General features: G+C 44.0%; 1 protein-coding gene across 8 annotated transcripts in view; it reads left to right on the top strand.

Moving 5' to 3' along the window:
* Nucleotides 1–9,426: 9,426 nt before the first annotated feature.
* Nucleotides 9,427–25,517, top strand: part of ZHX1 (zinc fingers and homeoboxes 1) — a 194,320-nt gene continuing 178,229 nt past the window's right edge. For 2 of the 8 annotated variants that reach the window (XM_086966176.1, XM_086966177.1), the window contains exon 1: nt 9,427–9,544. The gene's annotated coding sequence lies outside the window, so the exon portion shown is untranslated. Of the gene's footprint in view, nt 9,545–9,740; nt 9,820–25,517 lie in introns of those variants that run through there. The other 6 variants (XM_086966178.1, XM_086966181.1, XM_086966179.1 and 3 more) reach the window with 4 other exon arrangements.

Raw genomic sequence — 25,517 nt, 5'->3', positions numbered from 1 at the left:
AGCTTGACTGAGATGTGATTATATTAGCTCCTTTCCTTAAGTGCTTCAAAATTGGAAATCTTTGTTAATGGCTATAAATACTGTTTTACTATTAGGATTCCTAATTTTCGTGAACGTTCTAGAAGCAAGTAACTATAGTTTAGAATGCGGCCTTTCATGCACCTAACTCTAAACAGTTGGGGCTCCCTGTGACTCTCTTGTCAAACATTGGGATGGGATGAGATGATATATCCTGATTCTTCAGCACTCTGGTAAGCTGAACACTAAATACTCGACCTGTACACGTTGCAATATTCTGTTCTGAAGACTGCAGGGACTCCGTGCACTTTGACTAGGCCCCCCTCCCCCCGCTGATACCCAGCAGGGTAGGGGTGTAACTTGATCTGCGGAGGGGAAACGAAGACCAACCTTGCGACTTCATTTCCTTTGTGAGTTTCACCTACTTGTCCCCTGCTGACGCCTGCTGCCTCTCCAGTCTGTGGATCGGTTTCTTGGGTCCGGTTTACAGCCCCCACATTCCTCTTTTGGCGACCCTCTCTTTGTCTCCTCCTGATCAGCTTGCCTTTAATTTCTCATCTAAACCTTTCCTCAACAAGTTTGTTTACAATTTAGCTAAAATGCCTGTGCTTTATGTATCCCCAATGGCGCCTACGGCAAAAGGAGAAACAAAAGAACATTTGCATTGCCTTTTTGCAAGTATTAAGTTTTGTTGTTGTCTTGCATGGTGACCTGAAACAAAGTCGCTCCTCTCCCAGCCCAATCTCCTTTCCAGAAGGAAAAAACGTTGTCTGCATCTTTGTGATACTGCAGCAGCAACTGTATCAATGTGTGTAAAAACGCTACACGTATCAGTAAAAGGGACAGGAACACTGCTTTGGCGCAAAATGTAATATACATTTGTAGTCACGTAAAAAACAAGCACTTCCTGATGATTCACCACAGAAGTAAACAAACTAACAAGAACATCGCTGAAGGTCTGATGCTCCGATGCGAGGCACAGCAAATGGTGGTGTGTGACATGGCTGGTAAGCAATTAGGGGGGAGAAGTGAGGCCAGCGCTGTGTGCAGCAGGGGGCGGAGCGGATCGCTTTGAAGCAGCTCACGGCCTGGCGACCGTGAAAAAAAAAGCAATTAGGGGGGAGGAGAAGGGAGCTGGGGGAAGCTGTGGGAGGGAGGCTTACTGGGTGGTGCTGGTGTGGGAGGAGTGCTGCTACGGCAAGGCTGTGTTTGCGGGGAGAGAGAGGGGAGGTGCTGGTGTGGGAGGGGGGAGTTGCTGGTGTGGGAGGAGTGCTGCTAGGGGAGGAGAAGCCCTGGCCGTGAATGCTCATGCATGTTTGCTCACGTGATTCACGTGAACTGCAAGAAAACCGCGGGGCTGAAAGCCCTTAGTTTGAAGATGATTTTGCCGACTTGAATTCTCCCCATTTCCCATTCCTGCGGAATGGTAAAGGCGAGACCTAAAAAGTTCATTCATTTTCTGCCCAGTAATACCAGGAAGATCGTAGTACAGGCGTTAATTACCTCGCATCTGGACTACGCCAGTGGCCTTTATACTGGTCTGTCTGTGGGGCTCTGTCATCGCCTCCAGACGGTACAGAATGCGGCGGTACGACTAGTTGGCGGTATCCCCTTACGTGAGCACATTGCTCCCCACCGTCGTGAACTTCACTGGTTGCCACTGCACAAAAGGGCAGAATTCAAAGCTTTGGTATTAGCTCATCGGGCCATGCAGGGCAAAGGCTCTGCCTATCTTTTTACTTGCTTGATCCCTTATAACAACATCAGGACTCTACAATCTTCATCAAAAAATCTCCTTACTGTTCCAAGATTTAGGAAAACCCGCTCAGGTGGGAAAACTTTCCCAGTGGTGACTGCAGCCCTCTAGAATAAACTTCCTAATGCCATCCAGTTGATCAAGGATGAACAACCTTTCCGGAGAGCCCTTAAAACTCATGTGTTCTGCTGATCGCCCTCCGCCTCAAATAACCATCTCAGGCAGCATGTAGTCATACAGGAGCGCCGGGACACTCCGTTGGGGTAGCTGTGCGCGATACCAAAATACACTAAATAAATAAAATAAATAAATTGTTTGTTTTTAGTTAGTTAGAGAGCATTGAGAAGCACAGAGCCTGAGACCGGGATGCTGTCGGAGTGACGAGAGATACTGAAGAAGAATGGAATTACAGAACCATATATCTTAAGCTAATTAATTTAGAAGATGATCGCGGAAGAATTTAAAGGAGGAAGAGAGTGTCAGAGAGGGGTGCTACGCAAGCGTGGGTGATAGAGAGACAATCTGTCCTGTCCTGAAGCCTTTGGTCACCAGATCTTTCCTTGGGGACCCTTCCCAGCCTCTTGGCCAGGGGGTTGGTTTTCACACCATACTTAGTAACTATAATTATATGTCTGTTTATGTGCCTATGTCCTTTTCTCTCTATCCTCTCCTTTCCATGCATGTTCATTGCGTAGTATAAATGAATACATTTGAAAAATGATTTCATTGAATTTTCCTAATGAATAGATGGAGACTGTTCTGTACTTTGTAAGTGGTTCACATGAAATTATTCTTAGATAAAGATTTTAAATACTTCCCGACTCTTTGATTATTTAAATTTGCAAGTTAGTTGATTTATGTCATTTCACCATCAACTAGTTCAACTAATGGTCCATTGACCAACTACCCCTGTGATTGGAAAGGTCAAAAAATTGTAGGTTGCGAAAGTGCCTCGTTTAAGATCTCCATCACTCCCCATTTCTCCTTCTCGGGCTTATTGATTTACCGCCCGCCAGGCAGCGATGTGGCTTTCAGGGAGGCTCTCCCAGATGCTATTAGTATGTTAGCAGTTGGGTGTGCTAATTTCTCTATTCTTGGGGATTTGAATCTCCACTTGGATAATTTGACCGCGCCGACTGTGAGCAGCTTTCAGGCCGATCTTGAGGCCCTGCAGCTGTCTCAACGGATTACATATCCCACTCATGTAGGTGGACACACCTTGGATCCCTTCTTCACGAATCTGCCAGACGTAAAGACTTTTATCCCGTCTCCTATGGCCTGGACAGATCACTTTTTGGTGAGGATCCGTTGTCCATTAAATGAGCCCCCTCTCAAACCTATGACCCGTGCTGTCCCCAGACGTCATTGGACTAAACTCAAACTTGAGGACTTCCATCGTCTGCTGTCTGAGGACCCGTTGGGCCGTTTTATACTGTGGAAACAGGTTATGACCATTTCTGTGAGTGGGTTACTAGGGCCCTTGATTCCCTTATCCCGGTGGTCTTGAGCAAACGTGGACCAAGGGACCCCAGCCCATGGTATGATGGCTCTCTACGTGCGCTAAAAAGCATGTGCAGGCGCACTGAGAGAGAATGGCGGAAAAACTATGAGATCAGTAAAAAAGCCGTGTATATGGCCGCCGTTAAGTGCTACCATCGTGCTGTTTGTAGAGCTCGTGCGGCATTTTATGCTCTCGAATTCCGAAATAGCACTAATCAATCTAAAAGCATTTTTAAGGCCCTCAAGGATCTTGTGGCAAAAAAGGCCTCTGCGAATGACTTGTGTTCCAGTTCGCACTGTGAAACCTTAGCGGCCTTTTTCTTGGAAAAAGTCCAAGCCATTTATCGAGCATTTCCCTCGATCATGGGCTTTTCAGACCTCCAGTGCAAGAGGTGTTACATTCCTTTCCTAGTTTAACACCTGAAAGCTTTAAAAATCTGGCCAAGCAAGTCAAGTCCGGGTCCCCGGCTGACCCGTTATGGCCAGATCTGTTTAGAAACATGGCTTCTCCTGAGCACTCATCGATCTGCTCCTTGATTAACATCTCGCTTGCATCTGGGTTGGTTCCCGTCAAGTGGAAACAGGCAGTGGTTATGCCCATTTTGAAGAAGCCGTCCTTGGATGTCAGCAAGCCTGAGAATTATCGCCCGATATCACTCCTCCCTTGGCCAGCAAAAGTAGCGGAGGTGCATGTTAATATTGCCCTCTCCGACCATCTTTCACGTGCTAACATCTTGGACGTGACGCAGAATGGATTCCGTGCGGGTCATAGCACAGAGACCGCCCTCCTTTATATGGTGGAACATCTGCGCTCTGTGCTCGATGCGGGTCAAATGGCAGCGCTTGTTTTATTAGATCTCAGCGCCGCCTTTGACACCGTCTCGCACGGGATTCTTCTACAGCGCCTGGAGGATGCTGATATCGTCGGCCCTGCTCTTCAGTGGTTCCGCTCCTTTCTTGCTGACCGATCTTTTTGCGTGGCTGTCCCGCCCTATCAGTCTAAATTCTATCCTCTGGATCTTGGGGTGCCTCAGGGATCCTCGCTGAGCCCTATGCTTTTTAATCTTTACGTGAGACCGCTGGCTGAGGTCGTCAAGCGGTGGGGTATGACCATGGTGTCATACGCTGACGACACCCAGCTGGCGGTCACGCTCAGCGGGGATTCAGCGTTGGATGCCCAAAGATTCCAGAATGGACTACGGGCAGTTGCCAGCTGGATGACGTCCAACTGTCTCCAGCTGAACGCATAAAAGACGGAGGTTATGATCTTCGGTAAGCAAGCGGAACTCTGGGGCGATTCGTGGTGGACTTCAGAGCTTGGTCCCACCCGACTCCGGTTTCGGAGTTAAAAAATCTCGGGGTGTGGTTAGATCCCACTCTCAGCTTTATCTGCCACACTAAGCGCACTGCTGCCTGCTGCTTTGGCGTCCTGCGTAGCTTAAGACCTGTGTTAAAATGTTTCAATCCATCGACCAGGCAGCTTATTGTGCAGGCGACGGTGATCTCTCGGCTTGACTATGCCAGCTCCCTTTTGGTAGGGTTAAATCAGGCCGAAATCAATCGTCTTCAACACGTGCAAAATGCGGCCGCCAGAGCAGTTGTGGGGCTGCCCAGGTTCTGCCCTGTCGCGAACACCTTGCGTTCTCTCCATTGGCTGCCGATTAAGCAGAGGATCCATTTCAAAGTACTTTGCATGTCTTATACGATCCTCAAGAGTTCCCCTGCTCAGATTCTTTTGAATCTTCTGTCTCGGTACACAGACAAAATATTGAGTTTTAAATTTCGATATACAATTATATCGTGGTTTAAATATCGATGGGACATAATATAGAAGGTAAGTAATATCGACAGTCTTAATATCGATCTTAGTAATTTCGAAGTTTTAAATATCGATGTCAATAATATCGAAATAAATAATTTCGATGTTACTAATATCGATTTTTAAATAAATGTTGTGTATATTATATTGTATTTATTATGTTTTATTATTTATTTTTTATGTAATTTAATTAAATATTGTCTTTTAGTACTGTAGCGGGTTGTGGGTTTATAGGGGAATAGGGTGGGAAGTAATTTAATTATGTTAAATTAATTACTAATTAGTAGGAATTATTAATTAATTAATTGAGAATTAATTTTTAATTAATTGATTAATTGATAAATATGTTCTGTAGTGGGTTATGGGTTTATAGGGGAATAGGGTGGGAAGTAATTTAATTATGTTAAATTAATTACTAATTAGTAGGCATTATTAATTAATTAATTGAGAATTATTTGTAAATAATTGTAATTAATTGATTAATTGATAAATATGTTCTGTAGCGGGTTATGGGTTTATAGGGGAATAGGGTGGGAAGTAATGTAATGATGTTTAAATAATTATTAATTAGTAGGAATCATACATTAATTAAAAATAATTGCTAATTATATTTCATTATTTTGGTAATTATTTTTAATTAATTGATAAATATATTCTGTAGCGGGTTATGGGTTTATAGGGGTATAGGGTGGGAAGTAATTTCATTATGTAGAATTAATTATTAATTAGTAGGAAGCATACATTTATTTTTAGTAATTGGTAAATAAATTTAATTAATTGGTAATTAATTTTAAATAATTAATTAATTGATAGATGTAATTTATAAGTATGTAATTTAAACCCCTACGCTATCCAACACTTTCCCTACTGTTGCACTCTCTGGAGTTGGAATAGTAATTGTTACCCCTACGCTATCCAACACTTTCCCTACTGTTGCACTCTCTGGAGTGGGAATAGTAATTTTTACCCCTACGCTATCCAACACTTTCCCTACTGTTCACACTCTGGAGTTGGAATAGTAATTGTTACCCCTACGCTATCCAACACTTTCCCTACTGTTGCACTCTCTGGAGTTAGAATAGTAATTTTTAATCCTACGCTATCCAACACTTTCCCTACTGTTGCACTCTCTGGAGTTGGAATAGTAATTGTTACCCCTACGCTATCCAACACTTTCCCTACTGTTGCACTCTCTGGAGTGGAAATAGTAATTTTTACCCCTACGCTATCCAACACTTTCCCTACTGTTGCACTCTCTGGAGTTGGAATAGTAATTGTTACCCCGACGCTATCCAACACTTTCCCTACTGTTGCACTCTCTGGAGTGGGAATAGTAATTTTTACCCCTACGCTATCCAAAACTTTCCCTAGTGTTGCACTCTCTGGAGTAGGAATAGTAATAGTTACCCCTACGCTATCCAACACTTTCCCTACTGTTGCACTCTCTGGAGTGGGAATAGTAATTTTTACCCCTACGCTATCCAAAACTTTCCCTAGTGTTGCACTCTCTGGAGTAGGAATAGTAATAGTTACCCCTACGCTATCCAACACTTTCCCTACTGTTGCACTCTCTGGAGTTGGAATAGTAATGTTTAACCCTACGCTATCCAACACTTTACCTACTGTTGCACTCTCTGGAGTGGGAATAGTAATTGTTACTGCTACGCTATCCAACACTTTCCCTACTGTCGCACTCTCTGGAGTGGGAATAGTAATTTTTACTCATACGCTATCTAAAAGGTATTTAGCTTTTTTATTAGTATTATGTTGTTATTAATTGTTATTTATGTGAATATTTTATGTAAATAAATTTATTAGTAATTTATTACATTTTTATTTGTTTTTAAGTTATGACAATAATTAATTTAAATTTAGAGTTATTATTAAAGAAAAATATATTATGCATTATATGTTTATTAATATTAATTTGTATTACATTATGTATTAATTTTAAATATTATAGTACATTTTTAAATATGTTTATTACATTTATAAGTATTATTTTGTTAATATTACATTTTTATTATATCGAAAAAAAACTATATTTTACAAAAAACGATATTTTTGTCATTTTATTTCATTTTCGATATATTTGTACTTACCTTGTTAGGGATAGGATTCCTATATTTTTTACTTCGATATTTTTGTTCCGATATTTTTGTATATCGATATTTTTGTTTTCGATATTTTGTCAGACATTCTTCTGTCTCCTTATGTCCCAGTCCGCTGTCTACGCTCTTCAGATCTGGAACTGGCAGTTGTCCCCCGGTTTAAGCGCAGCCGTGCTGGCGGCCGCTCCTTTCGAGTACGTGCCGCAGCTTTGTGGAATTCCCTTCCTGCAGAGATACGCACCCTTGGTGATCTGTTTTCGTTCCGTAGAGCCGTTAAGACTTTCTTATTTCCCTAATCTGTTTTTCCTCTGGTCTTCCCTTTTAGCTGTGTTATGTTGGTACCTTGTCAGGCGCCAGGACGCTCCTTTGCTGGAGCAGCTGTGAGCGTAATAAATAACTATAACATAACAAACATAACATAACATAGCCAAGGAAAGAACTTTTTGAACAGTGAAAGATTAGTTAGGAGCCATAAGTAACTAATCTTGATATGATAAGAAATGTATAAAAACATGACCCCAACAGTTATTGCCAGGTTATTGTGAATGTGTGCATGGGCCCAGGTGAGTATATAGTTTTGGATTACCTTTTGCTGGTAAGCCGATGGATCAATACTACTCAAAAGTTTCCAGATGCACTGTGACACCTGGGAACTATTGAAAAGGTCAGGAATCTGCAATTAGATAGTCTCGAACAGTAAGAATGTAACTGAAGTTAAGTAACTTATTATTTTAGCTGTTTAACAGAAAAGTTATCTTAAGTGAACGAAAGAACGATGGGTGTGTGTAAGGATGATAAGAACAAGGAGTGTTGGAGAAACTGGGAACAGAGGAGTATGGCAGAGAGAAAAGAAAAGTGATCTGCTCAAAGCTGCTAAAACAACCAATGTGAAGATAGATGACCTGGGAAAAACTAGAAACCCAAGAGTAACAATATATGCCAAGCCAGGGAAGGTTACAAACGTGTGTAATACCTCTATCAAGACCGAGGACTATCGGATATGGAACTTGAACACTGGTGAAATTCTCACCTAGGTGTAGGGAACAGAAGAGTGAGGACTGGAAACAGTGTAGTAAGAAGACACAAGTATTTTGTGGGGATAAGGAGCAAGAAGTTTGACAAGGGCTCAACACACTTAAAAGGTTATATGAAAAGAGAGTCTCTATGCCAGGGATAAAGCTCCATATACTATTAAGATGAAACTGGTGCTTACAATGCATGTAATTTAATCTTGCAGGTTGTAATTAGTTCTCATGACACCAAGTGACAATGCGAGGTCTCAAACTCTCTTTTGGAAGTCATCACTTAAAGGTGTTTAATGTTTATTTTTCCTAATATACATTTGGATAGCTCTTCTATGTTTGCAGTTATATTTATGTTTGTAAGGAGGGAGATGTGTGTCATTCCTAGAACTTTTAGAGAAAGTTAGACTGATGGGAGTGCTATGTTTCAGTTCCGTCCAAGTTGAGAGTTGGACACTGAGCTAATATGGATGAGGTTCTTCAATCTACACTTAAATCACTCCAATGTATTTTGCACCTTATTTCCTGTGGTTGGCGTCTTTTTATGGAGAGAACTTGTGAAGACACTACACACTTGCCATTTTGATACCTATGCCCGCCTCCTTAAATGTACTTCAGTGTCATACAAGTCAGAGAGAAAAAAACATGTAGAGCCATTTAAGGCATACCAAACGTTGGCAATCGCCAGTGCTGCTTAGTTGGAACATGAAAAATGACGTCAAAAATACCCTGGGCAGGTCTCCTAACTTCCACCCACCAGTCACTAGCCATGAAAAGCATCTAATGCTCCCGATAAAATATCAACCTCGGTTGGAAGGCGGTGGCTGCCAGGGGACGTTTGAAATTGGAGCTGTTTGCGGCACTAGAAGCGAGGCGCCCGCCATCTTGTTAAGTGCAATTCTTTAAACCAGTTAATGACTAATTACAGGGAAAACATCACCCCCTCCCAAACAGCATTTGGAAAGACGGACAGCTTAAGTTACTACATACGTTGTCGCATTTAGCTTTATCAAGCGACAAGAAAATAAACAAACGTTTAAAATGTAGTCGAAGAAAAATAAGATTGTATATTTTTTTTTCTGAAAGCCTGCATTTTTTTTCTCTTATGAATACTTTTCTGATCGTGTTACACTGGAAATGCAGGACTGAAGATGGCTACTAAAAATCCATACATTAGTCCGTCCTCTCTTTCAGTCCACAGAAGCTGTGGCCTACACCGTGTCCCGCCCAGCTCTCATGGTTGGTGTTACGTTGGGCTGTGTAAGATGGCTGCCAGGCGGTGAGGAGGAGTGGGCGGTGTACCAGAGGGCACTGCCAGGTAGGACCTGACTCGCCACTTCCAAAACCTCGCGCAAGTGTCTTGCGTTGGCCTCCGCACCTAGGCTTCCATGCTTTTCCTCCTCCAGACAGTGAATGTGTCCTTTGCCGGGAATGAAACAATTCAAGCCGCCGCACCGGTAGCGCTATTCGTGTGCTTGATTGGCTGATGGGGCGGGAGGGGAGTAGCGGGTGGCGGCGGGCAGACTCGGGCGGGATCATCGGCGCGCCAGCGGCTGGACAGCAGCAGCATCGGATGGCCGGGCCGCGCTGTGGGTAACCTTCTCGCTCTCTGTCTTGGGGGCGGGGGCGTTATGGTGGGGGCGGTTGAAGTCCCGCGGGCTGCCAGACGCAGGGATTCCCTAACCCCTCCCTCTCCTTTGTCTGGCTCTCTACCCTCTGGGGCAGGAGGGGCGAGGATGCTGTGAATGGGCATGCATGAGCAGTGACGGGCTGCCCGCCCGGGGAGAGGCTTGCATCTAACTCGGGCGGCGCGGACATGTCAAACGGGCAACCTCGGTTTCTTCTACACTGCTGCGTGCGAACTTTCCTCTTCTGGCAGCTCTCTCAGCGGCCTTTGACTGCACTCTTTCAGAATAACGTGAATTGAACTTGTGTCCGTGTTTGCTCTGCTTGAGTGCATGGCAAAGATTGGACCTTTTAGGAGGCAGAATAAACGCTTCCGGCAATTGCTTCATGTCTTGACTGTATTTACCGGGATATTGTAAAAATAAACTGAACCCAACCCCCTACCTGCTGTTCACGAGAAAATAAAGGCCTTTAATTGCATGTTTTCGATTCCTAATTGTTTTTGAGAGCTATGTAACAAAACTGTAGTGTCGCATTTCTTCCACCACTCTTACGTGTACATACCCGCCGGACGTCAGCCAGTCATATGCGCCGGAGGGTGTTGATGACATTCGGAACCTTTAACTCGGTTGGTTGAATTTCACTGGATTTCAAAAAAAAAATCTTTTTGTCATTTTCTAAGTTTCGTTAATATGGGCCTACATGTAAAATTACTGGCCATGTCTGTAAAATACAAGTCGAGTTGTAACCCTGCTTTTACACAAAAAGACGTGCGTACATATCTTGCTTTGGAGTTTAGCTTATGTTTGCGAAGTTGTAATATTTATTATGAAATACTGTAGACAGGTTTGTGTATTAAAAAAATATATATCCTCCCCGTCTCGAGTTACCCTGGTAGAGAGTTGGTATTAATGAACATTTTTTTTTTTTTTAGTAATTTTAAAAACTGAAATTGATTAATGGCTTGGAGAAGGCGAATACATTCTCATTTGTTGATTTTTGGACCTGTTTAGGGCACATGAAAACCCTATTCACATGTTCAATAAAAACCATTGGTTTTCAGGCTTAATTGCAGAATCAACCGATCGTTTTTCTACTGTAACTACTTTTATCCAACTCTAGCAGTTGAATGTACCATCTTTCCTTTCCCAAGTGCTATTCGGTGACACGTTTCAAACGGAAAAGACCTGCAAGATACTTTGTAACTGTGTGTACGTGCGTCTGTTTGTTTTGCTATTCTGGCAGGAATGCACACAAAGTATCGTGCGCCTCTTCTATTTGTAACTTTTTCGTTGCCTTTCAGTGTTGCTTGCGCTTTTTTTAACCTGGTAGTTTTCGTAGTAGAATAATATGTCTGTGTTCAGCTTCCATTTGAAGACTCCTCTGTATGTGCTCGTGACTTTCTGAAATTGTTCCAGAAGCCTGTATTCCAAACAAGGGCGTAGATGCTACGACCTGTGCATGGTAGGAGTTGGTCCCACCCATAGGCGACCCCCACCCTGCTCCTAACCTGCCTAAATGGCTGACCATTTCATGATTTTTCTGCAAGGGTTAGTGGGTCAGCGCACTTTCGCTATTGGCTCTCTTGCACTGTTATTGACCACATTTTGCCTAATCATGCTCATGTCCTCCTTAAAAGAAGTACACTCCGGTGTCAGGCTGGCAGCCAGTGTTTTTTCTTTCCAGTCTTATCCTTTCTTTTCAAAGTGTGTTTAAATTGTGTCTTCAGGTTACACTAATTAAAAGTCAATAGTACCTTTTATTTGCTATACACATCAAACCAATTTGCCAAGGCCAGATCTGTTGGCTTTACCAGTGCTTGTTCTATTTCACATTTGTTACTGTAGTCCTGAGTTTATTCATTCAATCCACTGAGAAATATGAGTTAATGCAATCGTGTTTGAGGTAGGTCAAGATCATTGACAGATTTTCAGCATACTGACTAGCTAGATAAATGAGCTGCACTTAGATCTATTATGTTAATTTATCTTATACCAAAAATCTGGTGCTGTTCCAACTCACCGAGACCTACATTGAACAGCCACAACAGAATATTGTTTTAGTTTTTGATTTGGTTTTAAAGTACGCTGGGGACAAGTTGGCACTGCGAGGTGCACTCTGTGTTCACTTTTGACTCCCTCCAGTGCAACCATATGTAAAGATAACTGATTGGAAGCACCTTTCTTTTCAACAAATGACTCCTCATTTCATCAATTTCCCTAAATAAATCAGGCTATTTCTGTCGCAGGACATGCATGTTTCGCATTTTCCATGCTGCTTGTTCAAGGCTGTAACAACAAATTGAATTTGAAACTCTTTAAAACCATATGTAATCCAAATACATCTGTTAATTCAAACTAAACAGTTAAAATTATCAACTTTTGTAATCCTCTTGAACGATAGCCCTAATGTTTTTTTCTGTGATGATGGTGGTAATCAGCCCACAGTTAGTATGTCTGATAATTTTTAGGTCTCAGATAGCACATGTGCTGTTTTTAATTGAGACTTGGAGCCCGCCCTTACTTACCATTGGATGGTTTAATCGTCACTCTAATTTCATTGCTTCTCATTACTGGTTGCTTTCCGTTATTTGGCTTTAGTTCTCCTCATTTTAATTAAAAAAAAATGCATGTGCATTTGAGTGTCACTTCAAAGGCTCTGTATTTAGTCAGAAAATACCCTCGCACAAATCAGTAGTTCACATTTATGCTGTACAATTTGATTTTGAGCAGTTGGCGGTTTACTCTTTTGGGGAATAAAATGCTGTTTAGTTTATAATGCTTCAATGCTAATGTTATTTAAACATATTACAATTCAAAATGCATTTTGAGACAGGAGCCGAAAGCCTGTCTAAGGAAAGATCTATTTTACTTCTGATTTCAAATGTATAAAAGTCATATCTTTACATCTAGTAAACCACAAAAGTATTCAAGGGGGACTCTAAACTGATTACACAGCAGCACTGAATATATTTTACTTTACCGTATTGGTTCTGAATGAACTTGATCAAACATCAGAGCGACAATATCAGGCGAAGGAATCCCTTCTCACCATTTGTGTTAGAACACTATTTACTTTTCCAATGCAACTTCTTTCAAATTTTTCTTTGTCATTGTTTTAGGTTTTGCCTAAATGTCACTGCACAATGGCAAACATACGCAAAACCTACTGATGTGGAATAGAAAAGGTATTGGCAATGCAAATAGGTCTTGTATATAAGAGCTATTGGCTTTGTGAGGTTTTTAGGTCTTGCTATAGCCATTGCGTTAGCAATGCTTTGCGAGAGTATAGTAGGAGGCTCTCAAAAATGCTCCCAAAGCCTGCAGGCGGATCGGGCACAGTGCATGTGCGCCGGGCGCGCGCACCATTTGTCCGCCTGCAGCTTTTGGGAGGACTTTGTGGCCGCTTTGATGTTCCCAGCCTCTTCACGCGCACGCTCCGCCGCCATATAGACATACATTCAGATTACCATGCTTCAGCACACCCCAACCCCCATCCCCCTTATGCTCTGCCTCCCAGACACACACACAGCCGCACGCACCCATGTACTTCACAACTCTTTACAATAGAATTGACTTTGTAACTTTTTTTTTTACTCATTGTTAAAAACCTACATCTCCACTCGACACATGCTCCCTCCCAATGTCCCTCCCACCCTTCCTTTGATATCCGCTTTTCTTTTAACTTTTGATGCGAGTTCTCACAGGCTCCCCTCTGCCCCCTTCCTTTAATGGCCCTCCCCCAGCAAAGAGCGCGCATCGCTTGTTGTTTGTGTCACCAGCATCCTTTTCCTGTTCTTGTGGACTGCACTCATTTTGGGGGAGGGGGGGGTGGCGTGTACCTCTTTACTGAAGAATGCCTCCTGTTCCTCCACCTGCAGCATGTTGTTTGCACCTCACTATCCTGTAGGTAATCAGGGGTGGGGAATTCATATCGCCCGACGCCCAGGACATATTGTTTGCTGCAAGGGACAACAAGTCTTTATGTTTTTATTGTCCCTCGGACAAGTAGGCTCAACTTCCTGCAGCAGAAACCTTTCCCAGAACAGAACTCTCAAAATCCTGCTAAGCTGCTTCCAATTGCGTGCCGAGTTAATTGGGATAACTTTGTGCGACTTAATAGTCCTTTGCTTCACTGACAATGCACAGAAGTGCTTTCCTCCTTTCTGAGCACAGCGCAAGGCACTGACATCTCTTTGAAGGTTGCAGGGCTGGCCTGGCTTACGCTTTTGGAAAAGAAAAAAACCTCTCTGCTTACACGGTTTCATTTAGCATGAAGGCTGCCACTCACAATTGCACTCTGAAAGCATTTAGGTCCGTCACTGTTGCTTGCAAGCAGAATGCGCAAGTACTGCTTTTCACAATAATCCTGTGTTTCCGAGTCTCTGCGCTCCCCAAAGCCTGCCTCGGTGGCCCCTTCCTTCAGAGGTCATTGCCCTTGGTGTAAAGCACGTGGCCCATCACCACCAGCAGCCGAGATCGCGGATGCTCTCCCCCCCAAACACCCTCCTACTGTGGCTATTACTGTGATCATCGGAGCTATTGTCAGATCTCAGCCCACTAGGTAAGAGGCAGCAAAGGAATAGTAAAATATAAATGATAGTTGCATTTGTAAAGTTGAATTTTCCATAAACTTTGACGGTCGAAAAAATATTGTGCCCAGCCCCACGTCAAAAAAGTGTTGTCAAAATCCACTTTTTGATGTGGGGCCTCGCACAATATTATAAGATTAAGTTTATGGAAAATTCATCTTTACAAATGCGAGTTAAGCATTTATATTTTTATTTTTACCAGGCTGTTGCTGCCTCTCTCTTACCTAGTGGACTGAGCTCTGATAAAATACCACACTAAACTTATTTATGCGTGTGTTTGTGAGCATGGGCGCATTATTTTATAGGATTTTGACAACACTTTTTAAAGTTTTAGTGAATTGAAAGCTTGTGAGGTTCTAAAGCTAAATCTACTGATTAAGGGACCCCCACCAATAAAACCTGGGGCATAGTGAAACCCTGCCTACAGCAGCTACAGCAGAGGTGAGTTTTTTTATGGGCCTTTCATCTACAACTTGGCAGATAAGAGATGATTAACTAAAAGAAATTTAAGATGGGTTGCTAGAAAAGGGAGTGAAGGATGGAAGAGGGGCAAAGGATAGATGAGTGGGTGAATGTATGGGGCGATGAAAGGATGGATGGATGATTGGGTGAAAGGATGGATGATTGGGTGAAAGGATGGATGATTGGGTGAAAGGATGGATGATTGGGTGAAAGGATGGATGAGTGGGTGAAAGGATGGATGAGTGGGTGAAAGAGTGGATGGGTGTGTGCAGGGCCGTTTCTAGGCGTTTTGCTGCCCTAGGCGAGAATTAAAAAATGCCGCCCCCCTCCCTTTTACTACCATCACTCTCTTCCCCTGTCATCACGGTTCAACTTCACTTTTGCTTTTCAGCTTTCCGGCTCATCCGAGCAGGAAATCCAGTCGATCCAGTGAGCACATACTCAGGAGCGCAGGAGACACAAACATGACCTAATAACTAATATTGGGAGTGGATGTGGCCTAACGGGCTAGGCCGTCGAACTCAAATTTAGGGAGCCCGGTTCCAGTCTCGGCAATGACGCTCAACGTCCTGTGGTCCTGGGCAAATTACTTAATGCCCCCGGGCCCACTTCCAGTGAAAAATGGGAGTGTCCTTGTTTGACATAACTGGTGCTCATGTAAAACGCTCTGATATCGCGCTATATAAATCTCCGTGGGAAAAAAACTTACTATATAATAATACCAAACACGAAATAACACACCACTCACATGAAAATGAAATATCAGTACAATACAAAACACAGCAGGTACAGAACATTCAACCATCAATTCCTCTATATGATGCACCTCAATAATTCATTCCAGCAACACTTTTGCTAGCTGCATGTCAGGTGCGCTTGCTCAAGCTAGATCAGGTGCATTTGATTAGCATGACCTCTGTCTCGTAAACTGCAGGCTAGCTAAAAGCTTCAATTAGTGGCAGGGCACCTTGTTGCAATTTTAGGCCTCACTGTTGCCAACACTGCTCAGAGAACAATATGACGGACAACAAAACCCAAGTAACTCCCGCCTTCCTTGCAAGCAAATAAGGCAAACACGTGTAACGCTGCAATACCTTCGTCTCCACCAGTTCCAGCGCCAGGCGGCTCACCGTGCCAAAGTTGGCCTTGTTGCGATGCAGTGTGAAGGATTCCCGCGTGGGGTGGGGCGGTCCTCTCCGTTGTGCAAACCGCACTGGCCTAGCGCCCATGCCGACCACCTCCGCACTTATAGGAACGGGAGGAACCGTGGCACTAGCCTGGTCACCCACTGCACAACTGCTCACTTGCCTCGCTTGGTCGCCTTATTCTACGCACACGCAGACTCCAATCGTTGATGCGGGGCCCAGCGACTGACTCCTGGCCTCTGGGTCTCCAGGTCTCCGTGGCTTCCGCTGTGGCTCGTCACTTCTGTACTTCCGAAAACTGCCTAGACTCAGAGAGAGACCGGACGGAGTGCACATTAAGCTCTTCCAGTTGTTCCCATTAGCAGGGCCCAATGTGATGTAGGTAATTGACGCAGCACCCAGAGAAGGAAATCCCATATACCAGGTTCCAAATCTTTATTTCGACCAACATTTAAATGTGTTTATTTTTTTCTCTTCAAATGCAGAAGAGATGCTACCAGTCTCTGCTGGCTACATCGGGCATTATTTTTTATTTAGTCGCTAGAATTTGCCTTGTTAGTTCCGCTGTCCATAGGTAATCTTCATCTGAAACAGGCAGGATCCACCTCTGGATCCATTAGAAGCCGTTTAAAACTGGTCACCTGCGATTTCTGACCGAGTACACACAGACAAACAATTCTGACAATAATTAATGTGCCTAAAACGAAACTTAATAATTAATGTGCTTAAAACGAAACTTCCTCAGTGAAAGCTTAACACAAAACAAATATATATTTTGGATCAAAATGAAATGTGACAAATGTAGAACTTTCAAAAGGCAACATTAATGAGATTGTAAAATCGTAGCTGCTACTCCAGTGTTATTTCACACAATGGAACCAAGGGGATTCCCAAACTCGTGTTTTTTGCCGCCCTCCTCCTTTTGCCGCCCTAGGCAGCCGCCTAGTCTTGCCTAATGGTAGAAACGGCCCTGGGTGTGTGAAAGGGTGGATGGATATTTGGGGACGCGATGGGTGGATGAGTGGGTGAAAAGATGGATAGGTAAGAGAATGGGTTGCTCTGTGTATGTGAGTGAAAGAATGTGTAGCTGGGTGGATGAAAGGTTGACAAAGTAAATGGAAATCTGAGAACTGGATGGATGGATGGATGGATGGATTGGTGGGTAAATTGATGGACGAGTAAATAAATATAAATAAAAGTCTGAATGGATAGAAGGATTTCATAGTAATTTAAAATCTGAGAGGATGGATGTATGGCAAAGTAAATGAAAATCTGAGAGGATGGATGTATGGCAAAGTAAATGAAAATCTGAGCGGATGGATGGATGAATAAATGAATGACAAAAGGAACAATTGATGGCTGGAAGGCATTATTGATTGATGGGAAAGTCAAATGATGTATGCATGGGTGGATGGATGCGTGCATAGATTGTGGATGGGAGAACAGATGGGTAGATGTATGGAATGGCCAATGGATGGATGGAACGGGGAAGAGTGAATGAATGAATGACAGAATGGAAATGTGAAATGGACATGAGCAGATAGATGTAGCATGAAAGAATAATGACAGATGCTTGGATGGAAGTGACAAAGGAGTTTTAGGGAGGTTTGAGCTCACTTACATCACTTGCTTGGTGCTGTCAGAGTATTGTTCAAAGTGGGGGGTATTTTAACTTTCTGGCTATTCCCTTGAATAAAACCATCAAAGGGCTTTTCCATTTACTTAGCAGCAGAGTATGACTGTAAATCACACACCATAATCTTTTCTTTTTATAAGAACCCCACCTTCGTATCACTCATCACATAGAGGATACTACCTGTGCAAATGGAATAAGCTGTGCAAGCGTGGCCTGTGCAGAGCTTGATTTGTGCACTATACTGAAGATGCTAGGAACAATGGTAATGCAAGGCTCAACTATGTCTTACATGAGATCCACATGGTACCCGAGCTACACTGCGTATGAACTTTACAGTGACCTGTGCAGTACATGAGCTGTATAATAGGTATGAACAGTGCTGTGCATGATTCATGTAAGGGGAAGGGATAGTGCATGAGGAAATTGTTAAATTGAAGGTGTAAAGTGTATGAGATGCACTATAGAGGATATAAGTTGTTCTAGAGATGAGGTGTGCCATGCCCGTGGGTTGTGCAGGAGCTATGCAGAAAACTAGCTGTGTGGAGTTTGAGCTTTACTTTGCATGAAATCTGCATGGTATGACTTGGAAGAGGCAAATAAGTAAATTGCTGTGAAAGGCATGACCTTTCTTCTTAACATCTTCAATGACAAGTCAGTGCCTGCTGTAACCATAGTACCTTAATAGTTTGTTAAATGGCCCGTCTTCAGGGTTTTCGAATTGATGCATTTTTTCTTGCTGGTTTCCTCAAATCCCCCCATCGCCTCTGAAACAAATTGGTAGTTTCTCAGGGAAATAATATAGTGACACATTTCTATTTGTTTGCTAGAGGTATGGCCGCCCACAGTTTATTCGGCTTGTCGGGGTGCTAATGTTTAAAACAAAATTGTGTAACATGTTCATGGGTCAAGTGCATTAAAATTCAGTCGAGCAGAGAATTCAAGTCAGATACATTCAAGCCTTGTCAGCAGGAATCTCCGCTTGCATTACTGATAGGGGATCCAATAAAAGCAGGTGTGCATGGTCTGATACATTTACAAGTTGTGGCTATGTGTATAGTTTAAAGAAGGCTCCTTTATTATGTGCAAGTGTATAAAGAAGAATGGAACTCAAGACTGGTGATTTTATTTTGAAAACAGACAATGTACCCCAAACAATGTGCTCCCTGAAAAAGCGATGAAGAGAGCAAAATATTTGCAACTTAAAAATGGTTGTAGTGTGCAGAAAGCTACAATGCAGAGTTTGAAAACATCAACTACCATTGCAATAAGGAATCATTTAATACATCACCTTTGGTGCATGTCAATATTTTAAAAATAAAATAAAGGCATATCAAAGTAAAACTACTGAAAGAAAAATAAGGGACCCCACTCATAAAAGAATGTAACACATGTGCATCCAAGATCTATTAAATTGCATGGGTGCAGAATTAGGACTTTCAGAAATTCATAAGCGTTTACATAAGTTGGCCTGGAAACCTACAACAGTTCCATGTTCGTAAACACACTCTTTACAAACATATAATGTATTACCTTTTTCAGGGTGCAGAGGGGGTTAGAGAGGACTTCATGGTGCCGTTAAACAATGTATGTTGCACGCATGCACACATTTGTACTGCAATCCAGGTCTAGAAAAAACAACTTTTTGCTAGTGAATACTTTTATAGGTACAAACACAATCTTTGTGTGTCTAAGCCAAACTTACATGTATTGATAGCTTACATTTTGACTCTGGAACTAGATTGCCTACAAATTCTTGCCAAACTATGAAAGTCTACATATTGGATACGGATATAGTGCTTGGCATATGATCACATTTGTAGCAAATCAGGGAACCAAGCTAGAGTGAGATGAAGGGGACTGTCCACAAATTACAATGTGAATAGTGTCAGACAGGGGCAGTCTCCTTGATCCTCAGTTGGTAACTGAGGCACTGGACTGAAAGTAGAATCTAAGTTTATTTACAGTAACATTTTGTGAAAATGAGTGAATGTTTACAAATATAATTGTCAGGGTCGTTCACAAGTCTCTTCCTCAGACTAGAAAGAGAGCATTGATACAATTAGGGCAGTGAACTTCAATATAATGAAAGTGCTGATATTTTTCAGCGGCTTACCATGACCTTGAACAGAGCTCACTCAAACAGAGACTGAATAGTCAAATATTTTACATAAAAACCTAGTGTGTTGAGTCAAGTCAAGTCAAGTCATAAAATTTATATAGCGCACTACATACCCAGAGGGTTTCAAGGCGCTTAGGGAGGGGAGGAGGATTATTTGTCAAATATCCACGTTTTAAGTTGCTTTCTGAACGCTAGGTGATTCTGGGTGAGGCGAAGGTAAGCGGGGAGTGAGTTCCATGTTTTGGCAGCCAGGTATGAGAAGGATCTGCCTCCCATGGTGGTTTTGTTGATGCGAGGGACAGTGGCGAGTGCTTGGCTGGAAGAGCGAAGTTGGCGGGAGGGGGTGTAGAAGGACAGTCGAGAGTTGAGGCAATCTGGTCCGATGTCGTAGAGTGATTTGTGTGCGTGGGTGAGCAGTCGGAAAGTAATCCTCTTATTGACGGGTAGCCAGTGGAGGTCTTTAAGGTGACCAGAGATGTGTTCGTTGCGTGGGATGTCTAATATGAGCCTGGCTGAGGCGTTTTGGATTCGTTGTAGTTTCTTCTGGAGTTTAGCGGTGGTACCTGCGTAGAGGGTGTTTCCGTAGTCCAGTCGGCTCGTGACTAGAGCGTGGGTGACTGTTTTCCTTGTTTCGGAGGGGATCCAGCGAAATGTTTTTCTGAGCATGCGAAGGATGTTAAAGCAGGAGGAGGAAACGGCGCTGACTTGTCTGTTCATTGAGAGTGAAGAATCCAGGATGACGCCAAGGTTCCGTGCGTGGTCTGTCGGGATGGGTGCATTTCCGAGGGCTTCCGGCCACCAGGAGTCGTCCCATGCAGAGGGGGATTTACCTAAGATGAGGACTTCTGTTTTGTCTGAGTTCAGTTTCAGACGGCTTTGTTTCATCCATTCGGCGACTTCTTTCATTCCTTCGTGTAGGTTAGTTTTGGCGGTGCTGGGGTCCTTGGTGAGAGATAGGATCAGTTGAGTGTCATCCGCGTAAGAGATGATGTTGAGGTTGTGTTGGCGGGCGATGGCCGCGAGGGGGCTCATGTATACGTTGAAGAGGGTGGGGCTGAGTGAGGATCCTTGTGGTACGCCGCAGATGATTTCAGAGGCTTTGGACTTGAATGGTGGGAGGCGGACTCTCTGGGTTCTTCCGGAGAGGAATGAGGTGATCCATTCCAGTGCCTTTCCTTGGATGCCGATGTTTCTGAGGCGTTGTAAAAGGGTGCTGTGGCAGACTGTGTCGAAGGCTGCAGAGAGGTCGAGGAGGATGAGGGCGACTGTGTCTCCATTGTCCAGTAGAGTTCGAATGTCGTCTGTTGCTGCGATGAGGGCGGTCTCAGTGCTGTGTTTTGCTCGGAAGCCGGACTGTGATGAGTCGAGGGATTTGTTGGCTTCGAGGAAGGCGGCGAGCTGGTTGTTGACAGCTTTCTCGATGACTTTGGCCGGGAATGGAAGAAGCGAGATGGGGCGGTAGTTTTTGAGTTCGGTGGGGTCAGCTGTGGGTTTTTTCAGAAGGGCGGTGAGTTCAGCGTGTTTCCAGTCTTCTGGGAAGGTAGCGGAGGTGAAGGAGCAGTTGATGACGTCTCGGAGGTGCGGAGCTATGACGGAGTCTGCTTTGTTGAAGATGTGGTGAGGGCATGGGTCTGTGGGGGATCCAGAGTGGATGGAATTCATCAGGCGGATGGTGTCCTCAGTGGAGATTGGGTTCCAGGCGTTAAGGGTGTTAACGGGGGGAAGATAGTCAGCTGATGGTAGGGTGGGTTGGCTTCCGGGATGGTTGTCAAAGCTGTTGTGAATGTCAGCAATTTTGTTGTGGAAGAAAGAGGCTAGGGAGTCGCAGAGGGTTTGAGAGGGGGTGATGTCGTTGGAGTTGGCCGAGGGGTTGGAAAATTCCTTGACGATGTTGAAAAGTTCCTTGCTGTTGTGGGCGTTGTTGTCGAGTCGATCCTTAAATGCTGTTTTCTTGGCTTTTCGGATCAGTTGGTGGTGAGTACGGATGGCGCTTTTGTAGGCGTCCTTGTTGCTGGTGGATGGGTCTTTTTTCCAGGCCTTTTCAAGGGAGCGGCATAGTTTCTTGGATTTCTTGAGGTCTTCGTTGAACCATGAGGCCTTCTTGATGCCAAGTTTGTGGTGGCGTTTTTTCAGTGGTGCTAAGGTGTCGGCGGTGTTGGATAACCAAAGGGTGAGGTTGGAGGCGGCTTCGTTGGCGTTAGAGGAGAGGGCTGGGGAGGTTTGAAGGAGCGAAGTGGAGATCTGCTCCGCGGTGATTTTGTTCCAGTTTCTTTGTAGAGTTGGTTGGAGGTGGATGATGGGTTTCGGCTTGTTGTAGGAGAAGTGGACGCAGCTGTGGTCAGTCCAGAGGAGATCCGTAGTGTGGTTGAAAGAGACATGGTTGCTGGAGGTGAAGATGGGGTCGAGTGTATGACCTGCGATGTGGGTGGGGGAAGTGACCAGTTGTTTAAGTCCGAGGTTGGCGAGGTTGTCCAAGAGGGTGGCGGTGTTGCGGTCGTTGATTTTCTCAAGGTGGAAGTTGAGGTCTCCCAGAAGGATGTAGTCTTTGGAGAGGATCGCGTGTGGGGTGATGAAGTCCGTGATGTCTTCACTGAATTTTGCGCGGGGTCCTGGTGGTCTGTAGAGGAGGGTGCCTCTGAGTGTGGTCTTGGGGTCGATGTGGATCTGGAAGTGAAGGTGTTCGGAGTTGGCGAGGTTGGCATCAGAGCTGGTTGAGATGCGGATTGATTTCTTGTGGACGATAGCGATTCCTCCTCCTGAATGGTCGGTGCGGTCTTTGCGTGTAATCTTATAGTCATCAGGGATAGCGATGGCGATGTCAGGGGCGGAGGAAGCGTTCATCCATGTTTCCGTTAGGAATGCGACGTCTGGAGAGATGGTGTCTAGTAGGTTCCAAAGGTCAATGGCGTGCCTGTGGACCGAGCGGGTGTTGAGAAGGATGCATTCTAGGTGGTTGGGGTCGGGAATCTGTGGTGTGGTCGGAGCGGAGTTGTTGAGGGTGCCGGTGAATTTGCAGGAGAGGCAGGAGAACGGTCCATGGGTGCGTCCAGGAGCGGCTTGGACGCAGTTGGGGGCGCGACCGGGGTTAAGGGCTAGGAGGGCGGCGGCATCGTAGGTAATGCGGGGGGGCTGGGCTGCGCGAGGGGCAGGGGGTCTGGCGCTGGGCGCGGTCCAGGCGCGGACGGGCGTAGACGGGCTTACCTTTGGCGCACCTTCGGCGCGGGTTGGGCGCGAAACTCTGCGCGTGAACGCTGCGCGCTGATTCATTAGTCATATATGGATGGTGGAGGGGGCGGAGCGTGGGAGGGGCTGCAGGGAGGCGGGAGCGAGGTCCAGGGAGGGTCAGGGACGGTCAGCAAATCAACAAAATGGCTGTGTGGTAAACAAATGTTGCGAGCGTCTCAGCCAACAAAAGCCACACTGAAATTGGAGCGCTATGCAGGGCAAGACTATCTGAGGCCAGCAGAGAGAGGAAAGCGCTATATCAGGTGAGGTTACAAAGCGCTATGCAGGGCTAATAATTAATCACACTCGACAAGCAACTCTGTTAGGCAGCAAGGCACAGCAGCGTGACAAAAGCGCAGCGCAGCTTTGAATTCCTGACAATGATGAAAAACAGCAAGAAATGCGATGCAGTATTCAGCCTTAAAAATACGATACCAGCCAGGAGAGGAGAGGAGGGAGGGAGCGAAATAAGAATATAAATAGCGATGTAAAATGTTATGCTTATACTCACATCACCCTTGCTTGTGCTTTAAGAATTCTTATTGGCATACTCCTATGTTCTTCCCTAACTTCTCTCATTCCCTTTTTTCCCCTCCCGTCCCCCCTCCATTCGCTCTCTCATTCTCCCCTACCATAACTCTCCACCTTATTAAGGCTACTTCGCAGGCATTTAGATTGACCTCTTCTGATGATGATCCCATAACCGTTGTTGGGGATCAAAATGACGTTGACAACTACATCTTAACTACAACTTTTGATTGATGTGGAGTACAAGATGTTCTTTTATCGTGACTATTGTAATCCATGTATCACTTAAGTCACCCTACTAATACATGCCTGAGGTCATGAAATCTTTTGATTTCCAGAACCCCTTTACGTTTTGCTCACTATATGTTACTGTATATTTTTTCGTGTTTATTGAAAAAGTAAATACATGTAATCAGTTCCATTGGGACAATAGTACACCAAACGCTGATTGCAGTTTTGTGGATATGTTCTTATATTTCCCATCACCGGGACCGCTGTTTCTAATAATGTAGTAAAATGAGCCCTGACATAATCAGAAAGGTTGCTATCCAAACTCTTTTATGAGAATGCAGTCATAAATTGAAACCTCATTGTTTGGTACCAAATGGGACAAGTAGATTTTTTTTAAAGGACAAGTAGATTTCTGAAACATTTCGTCCTTCGGACAAGAAGATATTTTATAAAATTCCACAGCCCTGGGTAATGTTTACCACTTTTCTCTTACATGTGTCTTAGCCCACTCTCCGTACTATAGCCCAATCCATTGTTGCTGCTTATTTATCTTATGCAACTAGCAACCATTGACAAAGCCAATAGACCAGACTTATTGTCAGTATGCTGCTACTCGTTGTATCATATATCTGGATGCAGTGACAGAAACAGCCAAAATACAAGTGGGGCAGCACACCAAGCTAAGCACATTTTTTTTTTTGCACGTTATTTAAGCCACTCCCTTTATTACATTATCCAAGCTGCTGGCGTTGTCCTTTCAATCCACTTTTTGCTGCTGTACTGTCCCTCACATTTTAGCAAATTAAGTCATTATGTGCGGCTGTTAGGGCAGGACGATGGTAGGTGGTATTGCAAGTTATTTCACCCTTCACCCCCTCTCAACTCATTGTAGCCTCCTTCAGCGCTGTGTACCCCTTCACACACTCGCACATAGCTGACCATTTCTGCGTGCTCTCTTAAGAGAGGCCAGGTATTGGATGGGCATACATCAGCCGTGTGATGTGACTACAGGCCAGGTAATGTCCCCCAGTGGTCCTAGATATAATGTTCTAGTTAGACCACTATTTCTATGTCAGGAGAGTTTAAAAGCTCAGAAATAGACGTGCATACTTTTGTAATCGTGTAGCGTAGGGGCGGCATGTCAGTGTTTCGCACATGACCTATTTTGCATCTATTTTCTCACAATTCGGTATTTTTTGTAAATACAGTTGGGTAATTTAGGTGGCTCCTGGACATGTCACAGCAGCTTCTTTTGGCGTCTCCGGTATAATCACCCTTGGATCTCAAGAGGCTAATATATATACACACACACACATTAACACATACACACACACACACACATTAACACACACACACACACACACATTAACACACACACATTAACACACACACACATTAACACACACACACACACATTAACACACACACACACACATTAACACACACACACATTAACACACACACACACACATTAACACACACACACACATTAACACACACACACACACACACACATTAACACACACACACACATTAACACACACACACATTAACACACACACACATTAACACACACACACATTAACACACACACACATTAACACACACACACATTAACACACACACACATTAACACACACATTAACACACACATTAACACACACACACATTAACACACACACACATTAACACACACACACATTAACACACATTAACACACACACACAT

Source organism: Lissotriton vulgaris, chromosome 4_1 (assembly GCF_964263255.1).
Source record: "Lissotriton vulgaris chromosome 4_1, aLisVul1.2, whole genome shotgun sequence".
Classification (NCBI taxonomy): Eukaryota; Metazoa; Chordata; class Amphibia; order Caudata; family Salamandridae; genus Lissotriton; species Lissotriton vulgaris.
This window is presented reverse-complemented; position numbering and strand designations above follow the sequence as displayed.